Source organism: Manis javanica, chromosome 3 (assembly GCF_040802235.1).
Source record: "Manis javanica isolate MJ-LG chromosome 3, MJ_LKY, whole genome shotgun sequence".
NCBI lineage: Eukaryota > Metazoa > Chordata > Mammalia > Pholidota > Manidae > Manis > Manis javanica.
This window is the reverse complement of record NC_133158.1, coordinates 205799347-205824065: the sequence shown is the minus strand read 5'-3', so window position 1 is coordinate 205824065 and position 24719 is coordinate 205799347. Positions and strand designations below refer to the sequence as shown.

The 24719-nt window shown below is 51.8% G+C and overlaps 1 long non-coding RNA gene across 1 annotated transcript in view; it reads left to right on the top strand.

Annotated features, from left to right (window-relative positions):
• The window catches only part of LOC140848250 (uncharacterized), a 56103-nt gene that overhangs the window by 4128 nt on the left and 27256 nt on the right, over positions 1-24719 (top strand). Inside the window, exon 3 of the long non-coding RNA XR_012128821.1 lies at positions 7562-7639. This is a non-coding gene — a long non-coding RNA (uncharacterized lncRNA). The remainder of the gene's footprint in view (positions 1-7561; positions 7640-24719) is intronic.

Below are 24719 nucleotides of genomic sequence, written 5' to 3'. Positions count from 1 at the left end.
AGACAGAAGATAGGCCTCAGATGGAAACTGGTATGAGAGGGTCTGCTCCAGCTTGGGGGCGTGGTGGGGTATGGGGCTCTCCTGGGCTGGCAGCTGGAACCTCTTGTGGAGGATTTATTGTTTGTGCAGGTTGTGGGCATATTCTTAGACCCACTCCTCCTCCCCACTGCTGTATTAATCATGTTTTACAGTTTCTGTATTATTCATGGTTCAGCATCTTGGGGGGGCTTGATGGCAGTGGGGAGATGGCCTGCCCAGGGCTAGCTGATTCCTAGAGAGAGTTCCAGAGACTCTGGAACACAGACCTCATATACAAACCACCCAGTCCTGCTCTTCTGCCCTCAACCACCTGCTTTATCGAGCTCTCCTCGACCAAGCCAATATCCCCCCTGCCCCACATCACCCGGGGCCCTGGTGCCAGACAACTGGAGGCCGGCGCTTCAGCCCAGAGCCCGCCCACATTATTCAGACTAGCCAATCCTAGGCAGCTTCTCCTGGCTTTACCCACGGAATACCCAGTACTGACTGTGGCTATGCATCTCCCTCCTCCTTTTCTGCCTCTTGACTGGCCCTGGTGCTTGACCATGTGGCCCTGCCTGCCATAGTGAGCCTCCATTTCTAGGGGAACTGTGGTAATGATCAAATCATCCCATGGCATTAGCTTCTCCCTGTCATCTCAGTCACATCCATACATTAAAATCCTGCAGGTACATTTTCATACAACTGCCCACAGGGAAGGTCCTGTTCTGTGATCCCCAGGGAGTCCTGCCTGGGCCCTTGATGGTGCTTGTCACACCTGGAGACGGCCGACTGTGACTGTGACTGTGGGCTGAGGGCACATTTTCTAAGTAGGGGATGGGATGATGGTTCTTAAAGCTTTTTAGTTAAATCATGTTTGCACACTCAGTTCTGCATGTATTGTCCAAGAGGCTTGGGGTCACCAGCACAGGACCTCTCAGAGTAGGAATGGAGGTTACTGGGAGCCTCCTTGGGTGGAGAAAAAGTCAGGAGAGTGACTCAGAGCATGTGGGAGTCAAGGGGAGAAACAGTGTTTTCCAACCTGGGCCCAGGGAAGCAGAGGCCTTGCCCAGTGCCTCAGTTTCCTCATCTGTTAAATGGGTCTTGGAGCATATATACATAGGCCTCTTCTTTGTCACAGGATTTGAGCACCACTGACTTGTGGAGTTGATGTGGAGGCTCTTGGAATTGATCAGAAAGGCATGGAACATGGTTCTGCCCAGCACAGGCAACTGATGACAGGGACATTTGGGGAGGGTCAGGGACAGCCTTGGGGTTTGGCAGGTGGCAGAAATCTCCCAGTCAAGTTGAGGGATGATCCAGTTTTGCAGCAGTTCCGTGGCTTGTCCCGGTTATCCACAGACCAGGCCAATCCGATTAAAGTAAAACTATTCCCCTGTGGCATCATTTCCAAAGACAGGATGAGGAAAATTAAAAATTGCAGTAATGATAATAATGACAAACCCAATATAAACAAGAGAAAAAGCTGTGGTGGTTTATGGACGTTCCAGGCTACTTCCAGGCCGGATGGGCCCTGGTTGCTGGCCGACCCCGAGGCATGGGAGCGCTGCAGGTGGGAAAGAGGCAGAGGGACTGTCTCTGGCCTCTGTGGGGGCCCTGGTCTCTGCTCTGTCTCCTGGCTCTGCTGGGGAGTCTGGAGACCTCCCAGGTTGGAGCACGGTGCGAGGGCTGGCCTGGCTGCATGGGTGGGGGGCTCAAAGGGCACTGGGGCATGTTGGGTACAAACACCCAGCGCAGCCCTGGCCTGGCCACTGCAGTTCTGTGGTGCCAAGATGCCTACCCATCTGCACCCAAAAGAGGGAACAGGCCCTCAGCCACTTATTTATAACAGTGGGGAACATGAGATGCTTCCTTCAGGCCCAGAAAAGAACAATTCTTCCCTCCTTCTGTCCCTCCCTCCCTTTGAGACTCTTAGTAATGCAGCCCAGTCCTAGGTTTTTGGTGCGCAATGCTGAATGAAGCCCGCATATGCCCTTGAGGATTTTTCTCAGGTATCTGAGTCTGTTGAGAATTATGAAAACCAATGACCTGCAGAGAAGAATGAAGCTTCCCTCTATCTGATTGGAAGCATCCCACTGTCTTATGAAAGCTCAAGGCTTCTCACCAGTTCCTGCTCCTGCCTTAAGTTCTGGGGAGGACAGAGCAACAGGCAGCACAAAAGCCTTGGGGTCGCCAGCGGCTCAGGTCTTCCTGGCTGTGTGAGCACAGAGAAGGGGAACTTGACACTCTGGGCTTCCTGGAAGAGGTAGCCCTTGAGCTGAGTCCTCCTCGTGAGGTCCCTGCGGCCTCCCACGGAGAGCAGCACCTGTGTTCCCGGCGTCAGACTGGAGTCAGGGCTTGCGGCAGCCCGTGCCTCTGTGTGTACTGGCCGCTGTTGCTTCCCAGGGCAGGTCACATCCTTGGGCTTCCCCAAGTTCTTGTTTCTAGTTCAAGTCCTTCCCTGTGCTTCACAGTGGGTGAATAATTACCTACTTCCCAAATAATACAGCATATGATTGACGTTTATCACTTCATCATCGCAGGGCAGACTCCAGGGACCAGGGAGTGGGGTGCAGAATAACCAGCCCAAGTGGCCCCATAGCATGTGGTCCCCTGGTGACTGCAACACCCCAGACCCAGCATGTGGGAATTACACTCACCTTCCCTGCCGGCTCCTCCTGCAGTGCCTTCCTTCATTCCTCCGCCCAGTGGAAGACGTCCCTGGTAGAGGAAGCCTGCGCAGTTTGGCTCTCTCTCCCCTCATCCCGATGGCCCCACTGGGTCAGTTGCCAACAACAGTTAGTACTTACGGTCTCCTTTGGGTAGCGGGTGCTGTGTTCTCCCTCCTCACGAATCTCGCTAACGCCAGCTCACTGCAATTCCCTGCACAAGCATCCGATCAACCCCAGGGGCAGGGAGAATAATGAGCCCCCAGAGATGTCCATGTCCTAATTTCCAGAACCTGTGACTTTATTGGTTACATGGCGAGGTGGGGTTAGAGCTGCAGATGGACTGAAGGTTGCTATTCAATTGAGATGGTCCTGATTTTCTGGATGGGCCTAATGCAATCTTAGGGGACCTTTAATGGTGGAAGAGGGAGGCAGAAGAGGCAGAGACAGAGAGACACTTGAAGATGTCAAGCTGCTGTTTTTGAAGCTGGAAGGGGCCAGGAGCCAGGGATGCAGGTGCCTCTTGGAGCTGAGGTGAGGAATGGGTTCACCCAGAGCCTCCAGAAGGAGCCTTGATGGTCACACCTCGATTTTAGCCTAGGGAGGGTTTCAGACGTCTGCCCTCTGGAACTGTGAGATGATAAATGGGTGCTGTTTTAAGCACTATGTTTATGGGAGTTTGTTACAGTGGCTGTAAGGAACTCCCAGCCCCCACAGTCTCCAGGTCAGGACACCACTGCCTCTATCTTCAGGTGTGGCCTCCACCTGTCTCCCAGGCCCACACTTTATCTTTCTGAAACAAAGATTATCCCCTCTTGGCCCCAAACTGTCACTGCCATTCACTAGCAGACCTACAAGGCCACCAGCTCCTGCCCCACATGCTTGGCCTTCCCTCTTGAGGGTGTGGGATCCCTGCACCTTCCTGTTGGCACCCCCGGTGTGGCCTCTCGCGTCCTCACTGGTTTTGTGCTCTTCAGGCAGGTGCATGTCTCCCATTTTAATCACCTTCCTCGTGCAGGGCGCTTGCATCTGCTATTCCCTCTGCCCAGAACATTCTTCCCCCAGGTATCCATGTGGCTTGTCCCAAATTGGTCAAGCCAGTCTCAGCTGGCAGCCCCCTTTCTCTCTTGCTTCACTCCTTGTAGCCCTTACCTCGGCCGGTGCTGGGCCCCTTCTACTTGCTTTGCTCGCTGCTGCAACCCCAGTGCCCAGAGCAGGGCTTGGTGAGTAGTAGGTGCTCAGAGAATACTTGCTGGAAGAATGGCTCATCTTTATCACTGCACGTGTGAAACAGATGCTGGCAGATCCCTCCATCCTCAGCTCCATCCTCTCCCCAAATCCTAGGTCGGACACCCACATGCGTCTTTGACAACTCAATTTGGGTGTTTGACAAAGCATCTCAAATGTTGGATTCCTGTTTCTTTCCCTTCCCTCCAACCTGCTCCTCCCCATCAGTTAAGTGGGTGGGGTGGCAGGAGCTGTCCTCTGATGCCCGCCTCCCCGTTCTCTGCCCTGTCCTGCCGCTGCCTCCTGTGCGCGCCCACAGCTGCCCTCCTGCCCACCCTGTGGCCTCCCTGCCCTCTCACTGTCTCTGTGACCCCACGCTTGCTCCCCGGCAACTTCATCTGTGCTCGGCAGCACAAGGATCTTTGCAACAATAATTAGAGCGGTGTACAATCACTTTACAGTCCCAGAAAACTTGCCAAGGTAGTGTCGAGTCACTCCCTCTTCCCTGGTGTCAGCGTCTTCCACTACTGGTGCATTTGTCACAACTCTGCACCCAACGTGGCACACTGCTGATAATGGAACTCCACGTTTCCTCCAGATTTCACTGTGTCCCCAGCACCCTTTGTCTTCCCCAGGCCCCCATCCAGCACCCCATGTGACATTTAGTTCTCATGTGGCCAAAGCTGCCTCTTGACTATGGCAGCCACTCAGATGTGACCTGGGTAGTTTTGGGGAGTACTGGTCAGGCGTTCCATGGAAGGCCCCTCAGTGTGGGTTTGCCAGTTGTTTTTCTCATGTCCAGGTGGGAATCATGGTTTCTGGGAAGGAGGCCCACCGAGTGGAAGCTCCTTCTGATGTCACCGCATCAGGGCTACATGCTGCTGCTGCGATTTACCCCGTCGTGCTGACCTCGGCCACCTGGCTGACATTGTGGGTGCCAGGTGGGTCCACCGGACCTTACTTTTTTCTCCTGACATTTTGTATTCCATTCTTTGGAAGCAAGTCCTCAAGAGTAGCCCACACTCAAGGGGCAGGGGAGCTGGGAATTAAACCCCTTCTCTGGAGGGGAGAGGATCAATGTAAAATACCTGGAATTCTGTGTGGGAGCTTTGTCTCTTCTGTCTCCCTCCCTCATTCATCATTTATTTATATCAGTATGGAATCATGGGCATTTATTTTGTATGTTGGGTTATAATCCTAAATACTGTGTTATTTGTTGCTCAAAGTGCTCCAGCCTTGGCCTTTGGGAGCTCCTTCTGGCAGAATCCTATGTCCGCTTACTGTGCTCCATCTCTTTATCTTCTCGAGCGCGTACTCGTTTCTTGCCTCTGTAAGGCCCCGAGGGCTCATGTGGGATGTCCCCTGACCTAGCCCTGGAGTCCTTGGGTTGGAAAGATGTATGAGAAGCTGAGGTCTGGGTGCTGGGTGTGCTCCCTGGCACTGGGCCCAAGATATTTTAAAAATGCAGAAGGAGTCACCTTTCCTTTCATTTAGAATAAAGCCCACGCACGCTCCTTACCATGGTTATCTGGCTCTGGGCCACCTTTGCAGTCTTGCTGGGGTCCACTGTGCTCGGTGAGATGCCCCTGGACTCCAGCACCGTCAGAGGCATGAATCTTCTCTGCCTTGCTCGCAGCAGTCTTCCAGCTCTCAGAAAGCCCGGTCCTTGGCAGTGCAGAATGAGTGACAGCCTTCAAACATTGTGCCACCATGTGCATGTGATGGTCGCTGATGGAAGTCCTGACCCTCCCTGGAGAGCTTCCTGTTTGTGGGGTCTGGCTGAAAGCTGCATGCGGCCCTGGGGCCCCCAAAGCTGTCCTTCCCTCTTTTGCTGTCAGGGCTCTTTGCACCTGACCCCACGAGAGCACCCAGTGCCCGGGCCTGTGTGTAGCTTGCTGACACTCCTTCTCGCTCACGGGTAAGCCCTCTGAGGGCACCAGCCATGACTTGCCCATTTTGGCTTTTCAGTTCAAGGCTGTCAGTAAGAGTTTGTCAAGTGAGTTCTGGGACTCTCCACTTGGGTTCCCTCCGCCACTTTCAGCAAAAGCCTCCTTAGGAAAGGGTGAGCGAGTCCCCAGGGAGCGATCGCCAGTCACCAGGAAGAGCTTGGCAGGTTACAGCGGAGGTGCCCCGCCCCCACCATCTGCTTTCCCCTTCTTTCTGGTGGAGAGAGCGGGAGGGAGGAAAGTTCATTTCCAGCAAAGCTTGCTGATATTTCACCAACTATAAAGGAGGACCTGTCATCCTGTCTTATCTTAAAATCTCCTTGATGTCTATGTCTTTTTTCCCCACCTCTGAAGATCAAGAATATTGCAGAAGTGAGAGATCAAAGTTTTTCAAGTGGTGGGTGAGCAGGGTTGGGGGTGGAAGGGAGCTCCTATCGTGTTCGTCACTGGATGGTACTTTCAGGGCAGGAGATCTTGTGCCCTGCTCTCCTCTCTCTGCCTTTCTCCCCTCTCCCTGCTGCCTTTCCTCCCTCCCTCCCTCTCTCTCCCCATGAACGAAGCCACAGTCTCAAACAACATCTTGTAAAGCACATTATAAAATGCTTCTAATAAATCCCTAACAGCTTTGGCTATAACCAGCTGAAAGAAAGGTGATTATGACACGAAAGTGTCAGGTTAGAACAACAAATTGGGCCACACAAGCAGGGATTTATTTGTCTTTGTAAGTGTGCTATAAAGGTCCATATAATTTCACAAATAAATATGAACATCGCTGAGTAAATGGCCCCAGGATTTAGAACCCGAGGACCACAGGAAGGAACACATTAGCATCAAGGGTGCTATTTCAGATATGGGGCAAATCAGCCAACTAGCTGGCACCCAGCCTACCCTTGCCCCTTCTCAAATGTGTGGGGGGTACACCGGGCTGGAGCAGCAGGGGGACTGGGCAGCTCCTGGGGTCCAGACCCAAAACTGGAGGCCAAATGGGGACTGGTGGGCCCTGGGACCCTCGTGCCAGTCTGTGAGGCCTAGGATGAGCAAGAAAGATCAAAGAGGAGGGCAGGCTCCTAGCTCTGGGCAGGTGGGTAGGGAGTTCTGGAGTCAGGGGACCAACCTCCACGTTTGCTGGGACCAAGGGGTTTTCCCAGGATGCTTGACTTCTGGTTTTAAAAGTGGGGCAGTCGGTCTCCCTACCAGTCAGCAGCAATCCTGGAGGCCGCTTTATTATATACTGCCTCCTGGGGATGCGTGGCCTCGGAAACTAGACGTGAGGAAAAGGTAATAGGAGGCAGGGCCATTGGAGAGAGTGGAATTGGATTTATATCAGTGTTTTTCAACTCTGGCTGCAGTTGGACTGCTTTTAAACACTATTAATTTCTGGCCTTGTTTCATACCACTAAATTGGAACCTCCAAGAGTGGGATTCAGGCATCGGCATGGCTTCAGGGCCTCTGGAGATGCTAGCACGCTCTAGGGAGTGATTCAGAGAAGAGGGTCGTCTTCGCCCCGCCACCCAGTGCTGCAGCCCGAGGGCTCCTCCGCAGCTCCTCGAAGGGGCCGTTCTTTGGTCTTTTCTCTTGTTGCCGTCGCCACCTCCCTCCACCACCAGATCGAAGGGGCTCAATCAAATCATACTAGCTGATTCAATGTGAACCCATAGGAATCCTGGCTGACCCTTTCCTTTCTGGTGTTTTCTCTACAGGTACAACCCAGAGAGGAAATGATGGCCTGCATTTTCAAACCAAATGCATCCTAGCAAGCATTGCTTTTAACAACTAAGGTAAAGATGTTGGTAGATGCATATCTCTTTGTCCCTCTCGGTGCTTGCTGGCTGGGGTTAGTAACCTGGTGCTTACTTACCACTTCACTCTGTTGGCCAGCAGGGCTTGTCTGGTAGTATACACAGACTCTAAATCTAAACACAATATGTCTTCCTGTGCCCTTGAAATTGACTGCATGGGGTGGAAATTTGGATTGTGAGTGTTAGCTTGGGTGGTGGTGTGGTTCTCTCTGTATGGCCTGTGGAAGAGGGTGGGTCAGGGCTCCCAGAAGAGGTAGTTTGGCTGCCATGGAAACCTGACTTGGGTACACAGATCTCAGCTCTTCATGATCTTGTGTCTTTCTTCTGCTGTGAGGCCTCCTCTCATCTGTTCTTTGAAGCTATGGTTCTCTGACCTCCGGCACCTGTTGTCCACAGCCTGAATTCTGCCCAGACCCCTGTAATGACAATGTCTTAATTACTTGGCTCTCTGTCCTCTCATAAAACCATATGCCTTGGGGGTCTCATTTGCTGCTGGCTCTTATTATCCTCTCCTGCTTTAAGAGTGTGGACAGTATATAGAGATTTAGAATCAGAGGTTGGGTTCCAGGCCCATTCCACTTAAGGGCTCTCTGACGGCAGACAAATCACTTACCCTTTGATCTTTAGTTTCCTTCTCTGTATAATGGGATTACAGACCCATGAAGTATATGTTGTATCTGGTGCCTGGGACATATTTGGTATTCATTGTGCTTGTTACCTATCTCCCCAGCTTCCTTCTTTTCCTTCATATGGCTGTTGAGATCATCAAACCAATTAATAAATATAAAGATCTCATGCAAGCAGCCATATTCATACTTGGAAAGATTGTAGTTGTTACTCTGACCCTATTTGACCTTTAATCTCCTGGGCTATATCTAGAAACCAGAGCCATTTTTCTTCTGCACTAGACTCCGAAGAATGTCTCCTGTTTTGCCCCCTCTCAGACTGCACTGGGGGAGGATCATGCATCGGATTTTCTTCTTGCTTTCTGCCCTTCCAAGGCTTTGCCTTCTTTAAGAGGACTCGTTGAAGCCCAAGCTTTCCAGGAAGACTGGGACTTTGTGATCTTGGAGCTGGTGAGGGAATAGAGACTTTAGGTCTCTGCAGAGATTTACCATGACCACCCCACCCCTGAGGGCCAACTCATCCCCAGCTGTTAACTTTCCTCAGGCAATCTGCCTTGGAGTTTGCTGTCCAAGCTGGAAATCTTTCTTCTTTATCTCCTTAAAGCCCACTTATCCTCTGGGACCCAGGCCCAGTCCTGCTTCTCACAGAAATAGTTGAAACCTGGTATGTATTTTGTATGTGCAGCACATGTCTGTTCAGAACAGCTGTATTTCAAGTGCTCAGTAGCCGCTTGTGTCAAGTGGCTGCCATTTGGACAACTCGGGACTAGATTTTCTTAAGGTCCCTTCTCATTCAGATGGCTTCTAATTTCCTGACTGTGCCTCTACTTTTCCTGACACCAGCCTCTCCTTCACAAGCTCTGCCTACTGGCTTGCCAGGAGATGCAATGATTTTGACCTCTTTGGCACTGACCGCCTGGGATGCTGGCATACTGCTCCCTGGGATGGAATGTCTTCTCTTGGGGCCTGCACCTCCACCCCACTCTGCTCTGTGGTCTGGAAGGCTGTCTTACGTGAATCCCCTTCCATTTGACTTCAGGTTGGGTCTAGCCAACGGGGTGACCCAACAGAAGATCTGAGGGTGGCAGGGGAGTGAGCTGGGGGTACCCATCCTGTGGGCTTGCCTCTGGTTGCTGCATGTCTTGTTCAGTGGCTCTTTCCATTCAGCTGTGTTCTCTGCCCTCTCCAATGGCTCTGTCCCTTGGCCTCCCCAGACAGGGTGGTGGTAAGCATCTTCCCTAAGCCCTTTCCACCTATTTTAAAGAAGTACTCTCATTAAACTCCCCTCAGTTACCCAGCTAGAGTGCGCCATCTGTTTCCTGCTGAGACCCTGACTGATATGGCTTTGGATGGTGCAGCTCCAATTTAGTACTTTGTATATATTATTTTATGTCACCCTTCAGTTGTTTCCTTCATGCACATCAGGGTTGGGGTTTTAAGGGAGGATGTGACTGTCATTTAGCTCTTTTTGTTGTCCCCAAGCTTGACCCAGTGCTGGCTTCACACTGGGCATGAAGCAAATGCCCACAGAATTGCCTGAAAGGAACCCCATGAGTGTGGACTCCTAACTCTCTTTCTTTTCTCTCCCTGCCCCAGGTTGGCAGGCAGTGGCTACCAGAATAGAAATTCTAAGCTGGGTGGGCAGCAGGGAAGCCTGGACTTGGAAACCAAGCTCACACTTTGGACGGAGAGGGGCACCAGGGCGAGACCTCCTGTGGCTCGGGAGGAAGTCCAGGCAGGCTACATCGCACAGACAGAGGGTGCCAGCATCAGCACTGGGTAACGCAGGACAGTCTGGGGGGCTTGGCTGGGCAGGAGGCGGCAAAGCCTGGTGATGGAGAGGCTAGTGCCAGGCAAAGCCTAGAGGCACAATCAGGAAATCAGAGGCCGTCTCAATGAGAAGGGACCTTAAGATCATCTAGTCCTGAGTTGTCTAATGTGACAGCCACTTGACACAAGTGGTATGAGTGCTTGGAATGAGGCTGGTCTGAATGACACGTGCTGTAGGTATAAAACACATGCCAGGTTTCAAAGTCAGGATAAAAAAATGAGTACAAAATGGTAATATATACACATATTGCATTCATGACAAATTATTAAAATTAATTTCACACATTACTTTTTACTTTTTTAATGTGGCTACTAGAAAATTGAAACTTACGTATATGGCTCACATCATATTTCTTTCCAACACCCCCCACTCCCCCATTCTACAGATGTGGAGTTTGAGACTCAGAGAAGGAAGAGAGTTTCCAAGGCCAAACATCCAGTGGGGATCAAGCAGGGAAAACTCTGAGAGCCACAGGGGGTTTCAGGGCCAGTTATTTTTATATAAACTATGGTGGGGTAGAGAGAGAGGGCATGATTCCAGTGCCCTGCCCACCAAAGCTGAAATCAGCAGTCCCGTCTTGGCCTGACTTTGGCACCCTACATACATTTGGAATGGAGGCCTAGACCTTCCTCTGTGGCAGCGGGCATGCCCCTGCCAATGAAACCCTCTCCCTGGAGGACTGTCTCTGGTGGGTTCTTGGTCCTATGGGGCAGGGCAGTCCTCTCCACACGTGGCCTTGGCCTGGGCATCCTACGCAGGATGTGGCGAAAGAACTGAAAGGCAGTTGAGAGATTCCAAGCTTGCTGTGTGGAATCTACCAGGGGACCCCAGAACACTGCTGAGTGAGGCTGCAGTTACTGGCTGCAGGGTGAAATAGGGATCAAAACTGGTAGGACCCTGAGGGCCCCCCACCCTAACAATGGGCTCTGTTGGGCCAGCCAATTCCTGGGCAGCAGGAAGAGCTGGTGCAAGCCCCATACATGAAGGGAGCCTTGGGAGAGGTGCCCCTGTGACCTCTCACTGGGGGGCTCAAAGGGACCCTTTCTTCCTGGCTGTGAGGCTGGTGGGGGAGGGAACGGTGCTGTGGCTTTGACCCTAGAGGAACATGACTGGCCCAGTGTTCTGGCCTCTGCCCTGCGGCCCTCTGAGTTCCAGCTGCTGACCTCATGGGATGTCCTTCGGGGCTGTCCCGGCTGCTGTGCAAGGCTGGGAGACAAGGCCTTTTCTTCCCTCCCTCAGCCCCTGCGGGTCAGGCCTTGCACTGCTGGGGCCGAGCCCTTCCCTCTGCCTCCTGCCCAGACCAGTCAGTGCCCCCTCCATGGCAGTCTTCCCCATGGCCTCTCCCTGGGGCCCACAGGGATTTCAGGAAAAACTCACCAGAGCCTCCTCTCGGGTAAAGTGACCAAACCCCCTCTTCTTCACAGACCCCAGCAACCAGGGCTGAGCTTTTCTATTCTGCAGCCCTCACCCACTTCACATGTTCCTTTTGACAACCACGGGCAGCCTCTGACGCTGGACATTGTCACAAGTGCCAGGGACTCGTCCTTGCCCTGAGTGAAGGGAGTGATAGCGTTTCTTCCTCCGAAGATTACCAAATAAATCCACTGGCCCTTCTCTCCCTTCCCTGCGGTCTTTGAATAGACCCAGAGGCCTTGTTCTGCAGAGCTCTGCTGTGAAGGTCCGTCCACTTGGGGAAGTCACACAGCTTGAGGAGGTCTTTGGCGGATTCTCGGGACACCTTCTGCTCTATCTGAAAGTGGGGCCGGTCTCAGCCTGTCTTTCTTACAGTGTCCCTTGATTTGCTTGTTGGCCCTAGGAGACAATGTCTCCACCCTTCCATCATTCATTGGCTCCTAGGAACAGAGCCTGCCAGCCGGCCCCCACCGTAGGAAGGCAACCTCAGATTGTAGGGGTGCTTGCGATTTGAAACAGGTGTGGTAAGATGTGCAGACATGGAAATGAGCGTCATGAAGGAAAAAGTTTATGCTCACAGATAGATCCCTGGAAACAGGAGGTAAGGATGCCACAAAGGGAAGCATGAGGGTCGTCAGGAGGCAGAGGGGTGAGGGGAAAAATGTGGGCAAAAGCCTTTACTGTGGTTTCTGCAGGAAAGAACAGGTGTGGCAGGGTGAGCAGGCTTAGGACTGATGTTCGAATAATTCCATCAGGCTCTGGGGCATAGGGTCTGTACTGAGCCCTGTGGTAGATGGGCCTGGGGTGGCTGGGGGCAGAGAGATAGTGGGCGAGAGTGGGGTGTAAGGGCCCAGTAGAGGAGGAGGTTGGGGTGTAGGCCCTGGACTGGTCGGTGTGCTGGAATTAGCTAGTCCCAGGAGGGGCAGTCTCTCCAGTGTCAGCAAGGCCTGGGGTGTCACAGCATCAGCTACACAAGTTAGAAAATGTGGTTATTACTGCATCTCTGCAAATCCTATAGAGATTTTGGCCACTCTGCTGCAGGCCTTCAACAACATATTTTCACCTTGCAGCATTTTGGAATCTGGTTCAAATATCAGGGCCTCCTCTAGGAAGTCCTCCATCATTCTGCTTCCTGGGGCTGCCGAATGGGACGACTCCCTTCTCTCAGAACCTGCCTGTCCCTGTGTTGTTTGCACAGTTCTGTACCACAGCTTCCCCTCCCCAGGAGTCCAGGTTCCTGGGGGAGGCATTACAGGCCTGGCACACAGGGAAGTTTCCACAAATGGTGGTGGGACATTGAATGACCCTGGACTGTAGGCCATTTGGATGTCCCCCAAATCAAGGGGGTCATCTGCATCTCAGGGGGACTCCGGACAATGTCTGCTGTCTTGCTGTCCCTCATGAGAAAACAGCATTAAAGGTGGCATGCAGGGACCCAGCTGGGCATTCCTACCTCCCTACTGACCCCCCGGGTGAGCAGCTCTGTGGGCATCCCTGGGCTGCCGATGGACTATGCCTGGAGGAATTCTATTTGAGTCTTCATGAGCTTATGGAGCCCTTCAGCCTCTGAACTTTCGCATGAAACATATGTATGCATTTTCCTAAGGCCCAGTGTTCTGGCCTCTGCCCTCCTTCTCCCACAGTCAACCTCTCAGTGCTCTGGCGGGGTCTTCAAGACTAATCCTGGCCGATGGGGTGGCCATTAAGTTGCTCTGGATCATTCCTCTGTGGCTAATGTGTCTCTGGTCTTGTGTCCCTGGTGACTGGGCTCCCACAGTGTTTCTTGAGACAAAGGCCCCACGCAGGTAACCTTCTTGATGCCCCCAGTGCCCCAAGTGGGGCGCCTTGTCTACTCCCTCACCTTCCCCTACGTCCCTGCCCAGGCTGCCCCACCTCAGGTAGCTGCTGGGAGACTCTGCAGATGCCAGTGGTAACAGCAATGGCAGCAGTGATGCGTACCTTACTATTGCTCTTAGTATTATCAGCAACAGCGGTGTTTCTGCAAGGGCAGTGCTGAAACATTTACGGACAGCTGACTGTGAGCTGGTGCCCCTGTATGTTCCTTTCCTCATTTGCTTTTCACCCCAACCCTGGGACAGGTAATTTTGTCTCCCCATCTCCAGTTTACAGAAGAAAACTGAGGCACAGAGAAGTTAAGGTCACATAGCTAGCAAACGTGGAACCAGGATTTAGACCCTCGTGTGTCCTCCCCCAAGCTACACCTGTAGTCCCTAGGCTGTGCTGCTGAGGGCCTGCCTGTCCACTTGATGTCCCAGGAGCCTGAGTCCCATGGGTGCCCAGCACCCTGTCCTTCCCCATCAAAGCACTCATGACCAAATCGCCGTCGCCTGTGTCTGAGCATGAGCGCCGTGAGGGCAGGGCTGGGCTCACTCTCATTCTGGGTTGTAGCCCCAGGGCCGGCACAGAGCCGGGCACACCTCAGATGCCCCAGACTGACAGGATCAGTGCACCACCACCTGGGTCTTGTCTGGCTCTGTTGGGAGGCACAGCCTCGGACCTGGCCCATGCCTAATTGCCAGTGCGCAGCCGGCAGCCTGCCCTGCCCAGCCAGAGTCAGGCACTCGCCACCTGCAGCCCCATGAGGCTTGAAGAGCGGGAGGAATGAGGACAGAGCTCTGTGTGTCACAGGCAGCCCCTCTCCCTGCCTGTGGTGCTGGGCCTCGATGGGAAGTGACATTTCCTCTTGGGCTTGACCTCTCCTTCCGTCCTTCCCTGGGAACTCACGGTCTAGACGCTGATCGGGAAGGACAGGCCTAGTTTTCCTGGAATAGGCGTGACAGTGGAGGGGCAGAGGTGGCAGCCTGGCCAGTACCAGGCAGGCCCGTTCTGACAGAGAAGGTGAGGCTGGCAGGCTTCGGGACTGCTGCGTGGGGTCTGCAGGGACCTCTTAGCTTGGGTCTGGGCTCCAAGGGCTTGGCTGCCTCTCCAGCTTCCTGGCTCTGAAGGGCCTTTGACCTGGTGGTCTCTCTTTCCCTTGAGACCACAGGAGCTGAGGGGCCCTGGGCCCCAGCCTGACTGAATCCTGGGGTCCAGGATGAGGAGACATTGACGGTCTTGTCCCAGGTGTCTGTCTGCGGGCCTCATCCCAGTGGGTTCCCAGTTTGAGCAAGGCATACCATCTGAAGGGCTTTGTAAGGCGAAAGGCCAGGAGGCGTGACAGGCCAAGCGGTCTCAGAGATGGCAGACGTACACAGAGACGTAAGCCAGGCCGTTCCTGAGCTGGAACAGAGGTGACTATGAAGGTTTTTAAAACCACGTTGCCGATCTACAGGGCTCACAGCTGTTGGAGGTGTCAACTCAGAGCCAGCACCCTTGCAGACCAAGAATCGGTATTCCCACAACCTTGTCCTAGGGTTCAACTCCTGTCCTCCAGAAATTCCCATTGCTTTTGCTGGTTCACCCATCAGTCTGTCAACCTATCACGCATTTGTTGACTACCTTCTGTGCGTGGAGCACCACTCCATGCCTGTGCTCACATTCTTGCTGGAGAGCTGAGATGTGTGGGTACTTATTATCACACCAACAAATGGCAAGTCGGTGGTCTGCACCGAAGGGTGGTCTTGTGTGGGATGGAGTTGGGTCCATGCACAGAGTGTGAGAGGAGTTACTGCAGGGAGAGCCCACGTGGCTGGGTGTTGGGGGGTTCATGCAGAGGGGTCTTGAATTGTGTGGTTCTTTGAACGGGAGACAGGAGAGTCCCCAGATTGGAGGGTATCAGCCATGTGGATCTGGCTGCAGTGTGAGCGTGACCTTAGCCAGAGTGCCTGGCATAATGCTGCCACGCCTTGGGCCTACCTGGTGAAGGCTGTGGCTTAATGCAGAGAGCAGGGGCCTGGGAGTGAGGATGTCCAGTGCCTCCTTCCTTCCCTACCTCCTGCTGTGCCTGCACTGCCCACAGAAGCATATGCGAAGGACAAACTGTGCCCCCACAAGCTGAAATATTGCTGTCACCCATTCCAGTTTCAGCTTTTCATCTGTAAAATGAGACTGCTTCTGCCTCCAAAGCTTTTAAATTCAGTGGCACTTACAGTTGTGAGCTAGGCTGGTTGCCGCTGTGAAAGGGGGGAAGACGACCTATCCTTTCCTGAGGATATCCCTGCCACCCCCCCACCAAAACAGGAAAACACTGGAGCCCCAGATGCCTGTGGGGTGACCCAGTGTCCCCAGACCCTGGCTGGAGGATCACCCCAGGTGGGATGCCTCAGATGCTCACATCACACACATCCCTGCAGCCTGGTGTCCGGCCCTCTCTTACTTTGCCAACGGGCATAACAATCAGGCGGCGCCCACCTGTGTGGGTAGGTGAACCACCTCATGCGTGGCTTCCAATCCAGCAGCTCTGGTCCTTTGCTGGAGACTAAGCACCGATACAATTATTGTTTAATTTCAAGTGAAAGGAGCCCTGGAGGAGACATGGCATGACCTTTTCTGTGTATGTATCTATAGAGATATATAGACATCGGAATTTATTTCCCCAGGGAGAGAAGTGCCACCGTGCTGCCAGCTGGGTTTGTGTTTGGAGCTGGGTTTGTGTACAGTGTTATGTGTCATTTATTTCCCCAGGGAGGATAGGCTAAGATGGCGCATCTGATTCCTAGTGGAGGTTTCTTTTTCTTTTTTTAAAATAGAGCAATCCAGCCTCCACACCCAAAGGAAACGAGTCTCCACCAGCGGCTGCATTCTTTGAGTGGCATCTTCAAGCTTCTCAGTGCCGCAGCAGAGGGCATGGACTTTGGTCTGTGCAAAGCCCCAGGGCCCTGTGTCAGCCAGCCTTTCTGTTATGGTCCCAGCTGGGTGATGGGAGGGGACTGTAGGGTGACCTGAGGCTGATGATGGGCAGCACAGGGCTGGCCCTGTTTTTTCTCAACCTTCTCTTGGGAGGCCCTGAGTGAGAGTTTGGCGCCCTGCTTCCTCTCTGCAGGAGCTAGCTGGCCTTGCCAGGATGGCATGTCCGAGCGTCACCCCCACCGCAGCTGCCCAGGCCCCTGCCCCTCCTCAGCCAGCGCTGCTGTAAGCAGTGCCCTTGAGCCCCAGTAAGTAAATCAGAGCTCTAGCTCTGTGCACTCCCTACTCTCTTCTGTGCCTGATGGCTGGGAAATTAGAAATATTTAGAAGGCATTATTTAATTAGTTAGCAAATGCAGTGATTACTTTAATTTTGTAAATTCAGTAAGCACCAGGGCCCACCCACCTGTTTTGGTTGCCATAACAACTTTAAGTTTCATTTGTGGTCTTGCTGCTGTTCTGTCTTTGTGTGCTACCTGCGTGCTCTGTTTGTCTGGAGCGAGTGTGTGGTCTCCTCCCCCGCCTTCCTCTTCCCCGGCACTCGAACCTGGTGCCTTCGGTCTCATCATTCTCTCTGGTGCCCCTCTCCTGTCCTGCATTCCCGTCAGGGCTCCTTCTACCTTCTTCCCTTGCCGTTGGGGTTGAGGGTAGAATTCTCTTCTTCCACTGCTGGAACTCATGAGCGGAGAGTTCTCAGAGACTCTGTCAGGTGCTTTAGGCATAGTGGAATAGATGGCCGTCGATGTGGTGCGATTTCAGCGACTCTGAGAAGACCCCGGAAGCTCAGAACATTAAACTGACCCGGCGTCACAGTGCCTGGAATGTCTCCATTGAGACCGCAGCCCTGGTTTCATCCCCTGCAGGAAGGGTGATTGCTTTTGAAGGGGGTAAGCTGTAAGGAGGCTTTTGTGAGGAAATGGTGACTGGCCTGATGGGTGCCCCTGGTTCTGGGAGGAGCAGAAGAGCACCTGGGTCCTGGAAGGGGTCAGAGGTGCAGGAAGAGTGCACCGACGGGGGGCGTCTCTGAGGTCATGCTCTCCTCTGCGCACGCTTTCGCCTAGAAGCATCCCCTGAAACACATCAAGGAATTCACGCGCCGGAAGCCAGGCAGCCTGCGGGCCTGGGTGCGGGGAGTTGGCCACCCCAGGCTTCCTGGGTCTCCTGGGCAAGGCTGACCCGACACTTCAGCGGTACAGGAGGCTTCCCTGATGAGGAGCAGATTGCAGCGGGGCCTGGAAAGCAACCTAAATGGCGAGAGACCTCCGAAGTTACCTCCGCCGGGAGCAGAAGAGGTTGTGCACGAGGGAGCCTGGAGCTTGAGCTGAGCACGCGGAGTCCCAGGGGGATGAGTCCAGTGGGAAGATGGAAACCCGAGTCCCCTGGGGGGCGCGTTAGTTTGGGTTTGCCCAAAAGCAAGCCCTTAGCCAAGAATCGGGGGGATAGTGATTGATCTAGGAGGTGACCCAAGGTAGCACTGACAGTGGGTGGGGAGAGGAGGCGGGTGGGCAGAAAGGCGATGCAGGGTGTGCTGTTAGGCAGGGGACGTCTGCACAGAGGGGGGACCCAGCCCTGCAGGGAAGCTCTGGGGGACAGTATAAAACACATCTGGGAGTTACCACCCTGAAGGGTAAGGAAACTGAGTCTGAGTCCTCCAGCACCCCCAACACTCCAGCACCCCTGGTGCTGCTTCTGAACGCACTGAGTGCCCAGCACTTCTGGAGAGTCTGGGGGAAGAGCTGCAGGCGCAGTGGGGTGCTGGAGGCACGGTGTGGGATAGCAGTGCCTAGGGGGTACAGCTAGGGTACTGGCAGCATCTGTGCGGTCCACTCCCTGTGCAACTCGGACCCACTCCTGCCCTGGTTTACATTTACTGTGTCCTCACTGCTTCTCCCAAATGGCGACTCATCCTGAGTTCTTAGGCAAACCAGTTTTTGCGGCTGCAGTGAAGCTGTAATGGATTTTCGACATATTGCTCCTCTACCACGAATTCTAAATTCTTTTTGTGCTCAGTCAGCTCTTCGCTTGTCTGGTGGGAAAGTCCAAACCATCATCCCAGTGAGGATGAGCCTTTGGGCACTGACTTGTCAGGCCACTGCTGCCACAAGCCCATTCTCAGGAGGGGCTCTCAGTGAAGCGGCCTGAGTTCCAGACATACTCCTCGTGTCCCCCAGTATGTAGCAGAAATACTAACTCCTCGTGATAATGAGGGCCAACTTCTCCTGCCAGTCTGATAACTTCTGCAGTGTGTTGGCATGAAGACCCCAAATGACCAGAGGGGACAAGCAGGTGACCCAGATCTCGTCACTGACCTGTGGCACCAATGTGTTCCCCTCAGCTCAACCTTGTAGGGTGTTTTTTCATCACCAGCTGATGAAGAAGGAAAACCCTGGGCCTGGTACACAGGTAAGTTAACTCCATATCCTGGCATGATCCAAAAGTGGACTACCATCTCCCAACAGCTTGACACAGACTTTGGGACTAGAGGAACCCTTTCTTTGTCCCCTGAAGTTTCCCCCCACCATGGAACCACTTTCATCAGGTCCTAAGGCTGAGGTCAGTTTGCACGAATTCCACAAGTGGGTCACTGGTAGTGATGGTTAAGAAGGGTCACTTCTTCTGGCAGCCCTCGGTGTTCAGACTTATGTATTTTGGTTTTGGGGGACATAACACCATAAAATAGCTATTGGTTCAAATGGTGTGCTGTACTTGACTAGAGTCCCAACCCTATGTCATTACCAAGCTGGTGCTTAGCTGGCACTTCAGGAGGCCATCTGGTGCCCATCATCTGGGCCACTTCTGAGTGATGGGCATATCCAGGCCTACCGGTCCTGGGGTCTTATGCCCACCATCAATCTCTCTTACTATAAAGCGAGCCTTTTGGCCCACAGTGATATCAGGATCCCATAAATGTAGATTAGATAATCTGTGAGCCCTAGGAGAGTGGTTCTGATCAAGATGCTGTGGGTCAGAAATGTAAAGCCATTTCTAGAACACGTATCAGTGCAGTTAGGAGGAAAGGTATCTTTCAGGGTGAGCAGATCTGACATAATCAACTTGCCACGAAGTTGCTGCTTGGTCTCCTTGAGGGATGGCCCATGTCAAGGGCTCAGCGCCAGTCATGAGGGGTCACACTAGTCCCAGGAGGTAGCCAGGCCACCTTGGTGAGAGGGGGTCCATGATGTTGGGCTTACGGAGAGACTTTCCTGTCACATGGCTCCATTCACTGGGATGCTCAGAGGCAGAGGCTGGCTGACCTCAGAGTTCTGTCTGTTTGGGCTCAATGCCTTCTCTGTGGTGGACATCAAGAAAGATCCATATCCTTTGTCCCCATCTTCCACTCTTGCTCCTTCCAGGCTCCTGACAGTACCTGACTGTAAGCCCTTCCCCACTGCTCAGGACTATGTGGATGTTATACCACAGGCCCCTTCTCCTGCCACGTCAGGTTGGTGGTCAGCTCAAGTGGTTGAGGCCCTCTCCACTAGGACGATTTCCCCTCATGACTGATTTTCAGGGCCACGTCTGTGTCAGGCTGTTGGGAGCTGATAGTCCATTTTTGGTTTATGCCAATATATAGAGTTAGCTTATCTGTGAAGCAGGCCCAGGGTTTTCCTTCTTCATCAGCTGGTGATGGACAGCACCCTACAAGTCTGAGCTGAGGGAAACACATTGGTGCAAAAAAAAGTCTGTGAAATGAGATCTGGGCCACTAGCTTGTCTCCTCTGGACCCGCTTGGGCCAGGTCCTGAAAATGGGCCATTTCTATTGAATGATGGAATGCTTCAGTGTCCACACAACTTAAGAACCAGTGGTTCTGAAAACACCTAGATCATGAGGGACAGCTCTGGTGTCATGTTTCTTGATGTCCCATGGTCAGGTGCTCAAGCCCTGTTAGGGCCCAGTAGCATGTTTGAAGCTGCTTTTTTTTAACGGTGAGAAGACATTTTGCTGTAGGTCGCACAATCTTGCTACAGAATCCTAGGGTTTTATTCTGTGACTCCCCTGCCCAAGCTTGCCAGAGACTCCAAAAAGCATTGTTATGTATTCCAGATACTGCTAACATCATGGGCTCTGCCAGGTCGTACAGTGCCAAGTAACAGCTTCTCTCTTAAAGGTGGATGTTCAAGGTTCAATGGTTTCTCCTTTGCTTTGGAGGAAATGTCTCGATGTGCCTCAGGACCACTGGGACTTTAAAAACTTGACCGATGTGGCAGGTCGCTGGGTCTCTGGAGGGCTTATCTCCCATTTTTCTTAGAAGAGCTTCTGAGCCCTTGCCACTTCCTGCTCATTAGACCTGTTAAGATGGTGTATCAGTATAATGGGCCAGTCAGCTGTTCTGTGAAATGTTCAGAAAATCAACGTCCCTTTTAACTATGGTGACCGAGAGTCAAAGAGTTAAACAGGTCTGACACAAGACCATTAAAATGTAAGCTATGCATTCCAAGCGCACGCAAGCTTGTTCTGATCTCCTTGGAGGGGGCTGGAAAGAATGCATTAGCCAGATCAAGAATCACATGCTAAGTGTTGGAAGCTGGGTAGATCTGTTCTACTAAAGGTATCTGGCCAAAGAGTTGCAATCGAGTCTACTCAATTTATAGTGGTCCGTTGTTCTGTCCGTGATCCATCTGATTTTGCTGATGAATTAAATGGGTGTATGATGGGATCACTGCCTTGTATCCTTTAAGTCTTTGAAGGTAGCAGTGGTCTCTATCATCCCATCTAAGATGCAGTAGTGCTGCAGTTTTATTATCTTGGCACAGTGTGTATGTGTGTGTGTGTGTGTGAACATGTGGAGTGTTTCAGTGTGTGTGTGTCAGAAGAAGGCTTCCACTTGTCCTTTCCTACCCTAACAAGTCTGCTACACAGGTCAGGGAGCTAGTGCGGGAGTTTTGCCAGCTACTAGGTGTATCCATGGGGGTTATGCACTCAGGGACCTGGGTAATGAGCACAGAGAGAGACTGTAACCCCTGAGCCCCCTGTGACGTAGACATCAGCCAGGAGTCCATTTACTACGTGGTATTTCTATGCTTCCACTGTAAGAGTGTTCCTTGTCATCAGAATCAATACTCCTGGACCCTGTATCCAAAAGCTTTTAAAGTTTCTGGGCATTCTCTTTCCCCCTCTATGCAGTTATCTAATAGGTGCCCAAAGGTCCTTTCAGGGAAGGAATGGAAGTATTCTACTGTACATGTTTACTGTGGAATTTTCAGGGTCCTTGGTCAACAGGACCTGGTCTTTTGTTCCATTGATGGTCTCTGGGTCCAAGAACTAGCTCAGGTCTGGAAACTGGATGGGGGATTATCATTTTCTATTGTGGCTGCTGATATCAGCCTCTGCCCACCCCTTCTTGATCATTTTTGGCTATACAAGTCAAACCATACCTTTGTTGGCAGACAGTGTCTATCTCACCTCTGGGACCGTCATAGATGATTAGTCACGGCATCAGATCCCAGCCAGACAAGGCCTTGGGTCATCATTCCAGCTGTGCAGCCTTTCACCTAATTGCCTTCCCTTTATTTTTGACTTGGTCCGGGTAATTTCTGAATCTCAGCCCCACTGACTTTTGGGAGCCATGGCAGTATCCCGCACTGATTTTACCCTGGACTCAGGCAATAACTACCACTGAACTTCTGATCACAGTGCCTCATTATTTTATTGCTTCAGTGAAGGAATGTGTTTCAGGTCCTCTTGGGGAACATAGTCGGCTACTTGTTCTCTGGTCAAATACAGTAGATTCATTCCAACAAGGACACCTCTCTGAGCCTTTTGTTCTCTTCCTCAGTATCCTGCCAAGGCAGCTCTGGCATTTCCACCCCATAGACTGTAGCCTACTATTGTTTGCAAGCTCCAAGGGGCTATGCCAGCAGTGTATTAGAACTGGCTTTGGATGACCTTGCCAGGGCACTGAATCCTGAGTCATTGTAAAGTGCTATCCTATCAATGACCTGTCAGCAGCCCAACCTTATGTCCCACTCACCCACTTAATCACTGTCAAGACCCATTCCCAGGCATATTCTTCAAGTTTCTACTGGTCTTGCACAGCTTTTTTTTTTTTTGCTGAATAATCCATTTTCTTCCATAAGAAGTGACATACTTCCCCAGTCAAGTCATGCTGAGACTTGGCCCTACTTATTGGTCTAGAAGCAATGAAGGGAGGTGCAAGCACCCGTTTGGGAGGATAAGAATCATCCTGTGAGCCATTAGCATCTGGTGAGGCATTTGCATAGACTCACATAAATGAAGACTTCTGCCCTTTGCATGGAGGGTGGTGGTGGTGGCAGGGTTGGGGGCACTTCTGCTGGCCCAGGGGATTTGGGGAACCTGAGGCTTCAAGGTTCTCAAGGGTACAGACCCAAATGTTCTTATTGCGGATCTCAGGGGCTCATTCATGCCTTCTCAGGGCCCTGCCATTAGCACTGAATGCTTGCAGGGTCTGTGAATCCAGCTACTATTGTAATTATGCCATTCTTACAATCCGATATTGAGCCTCATTTTTAGCTCGGTCTGTCTCTCAGCTGCAGGAGATGAGGACCTTTCTAGCACAGCCATAGGGGCCTTGTGGCTTTTAAGGTGGTCATTACCTGATCTGAGCCTGTCATATTTATCCTTTGGAACTTTGATGGCAGTTAACAACAGTTAGCCAACTCACATTTGTCATAATCAACATCACCCCCCATAGTTTTTAAGTGTGGGCCAGTATTTCTAAGACTATCTATTATTAAGGAGTAGTTAAAAAAAATCTTCTATGGACTGATGGATTACTAGAAAAACAAAATAGGCATACATGATAAAAGTATGATTTCTAAAATTGTTAGATCCAACAGACATACAATTACTCTGCCAGATTGATATAAAAATTTCTATATGTTTCCTCTCATTTTCTATACTTATTTTGTCAGAGACTGGTTTCAAGCAGCTCACAGGCTGGGATCGGGTGGCACATTGAGGAGCCCTGGGCTAGACCTATTTTACAAGTCAGGGCATTCCCTTCTGCCTGCCTTCCACCCCAGTTTATTTCATCACAGGTGAGAGTTTTAGCAGTTGTGATGCTAGAGCACACACCTCCCCACTTGTCACTGACTAAGGGGTCTTTGTTACCATTTCATTGACATGTGACCTTCTTCCAGAACCTCACGCTGAAGATGTTTCCCACCCTTATTCTGGCACCAGATGTCTGCAGCCATGTTCCCAGAAGCATTACCTGAGCCAAAGATATGCAAACATACAGTTTCTTCTAGAGTTGATCTTAGGAAATACCGGTAGTGATGAGGAAGATGTACAGGGAAAGCTATAAAGAGTATGTTATTGTGTGAATTTCTACTGTGGGCACCTGGGCTCCATTCTACCAGTAAACTTGGAAACAGATTAGGGCATTCCTCGGAGTTATTTTACCCAAGGATTATTGACAGATGATTTCTCCTGGGCACACGGACAGTATTTCAGATTGCCTTATGGATTTGCAGACTGAAAGAAAGCTTTCAGGCAGAGAGGTATATGTGTTTGCTGCAGGATGCCATCCAAATAGGGATCTGGGCAGGTCACTGACAACATCTGTTACAGAAAGGTACCAGAAGGTCTGTTCAAAGAGAGGCATGAGGTCCTCCCCAGGGATATGCCAGGGTGGGGTGGAGACCAGATGAGAGTCAGCCCATGTTGATCTCTGGGAAGCTACAAGCAGAAGCAGAGAGCTGCAGACCTTTTGTGACTTGACTTAACCTAGTGCTTTTCAGCTCTTTTTCTGAACACCCTACAGTGCTACTTCAGCCCAGGGGTGGGCTGCTACACTTCTGCTTCAAGCACAGTAGCTTCATGTTCACTGTTTCCTGGATCAGATTTTGTTTGGAATAATGTTTCTACTTCTAAAAGAGTGCTTGAAAACTACTCCTTTAATCAATCTATGGAGCTCTGATTTGTCTACTTTTGGGGTGAATCCATTTTCTAAGTTGGAGGATCAGGTCTTGGGGCAACGGATGTCCCGTGCTGAAGGCCTGGCACTCAGGGTACACCCTTGGGTATCAGTGAGAGTAACAGTGTCATTTTAAACTTTTGTTTCTTCATACTCTATACCCAAAGCAGGTAGGGATATTCAGAACTAGTTATCAGGCATGTGCTGAATAACATGAATTTATCTCAGGAAACAGCCCTCCTGGGAGTCCTGGGCAAAGGTGTCCATCCATTTCCAAGTTAGAGGGGTTTCCAGGGATCCCTTTATCTGTCTCCACTCCAAACCCTAGCTTCTCTTCCCTTCTCCTTTAACAAGAAGGACTCCCTGGCACACACAGGCTTTTCCCGCATGGCCCCTGCTCACTTAGCACCTTGGACAGGGACACACGAGGCCATTTCCAAGATGATTTCTCTCAGGGGGACAATTTACTCTTTGCTGAGTGC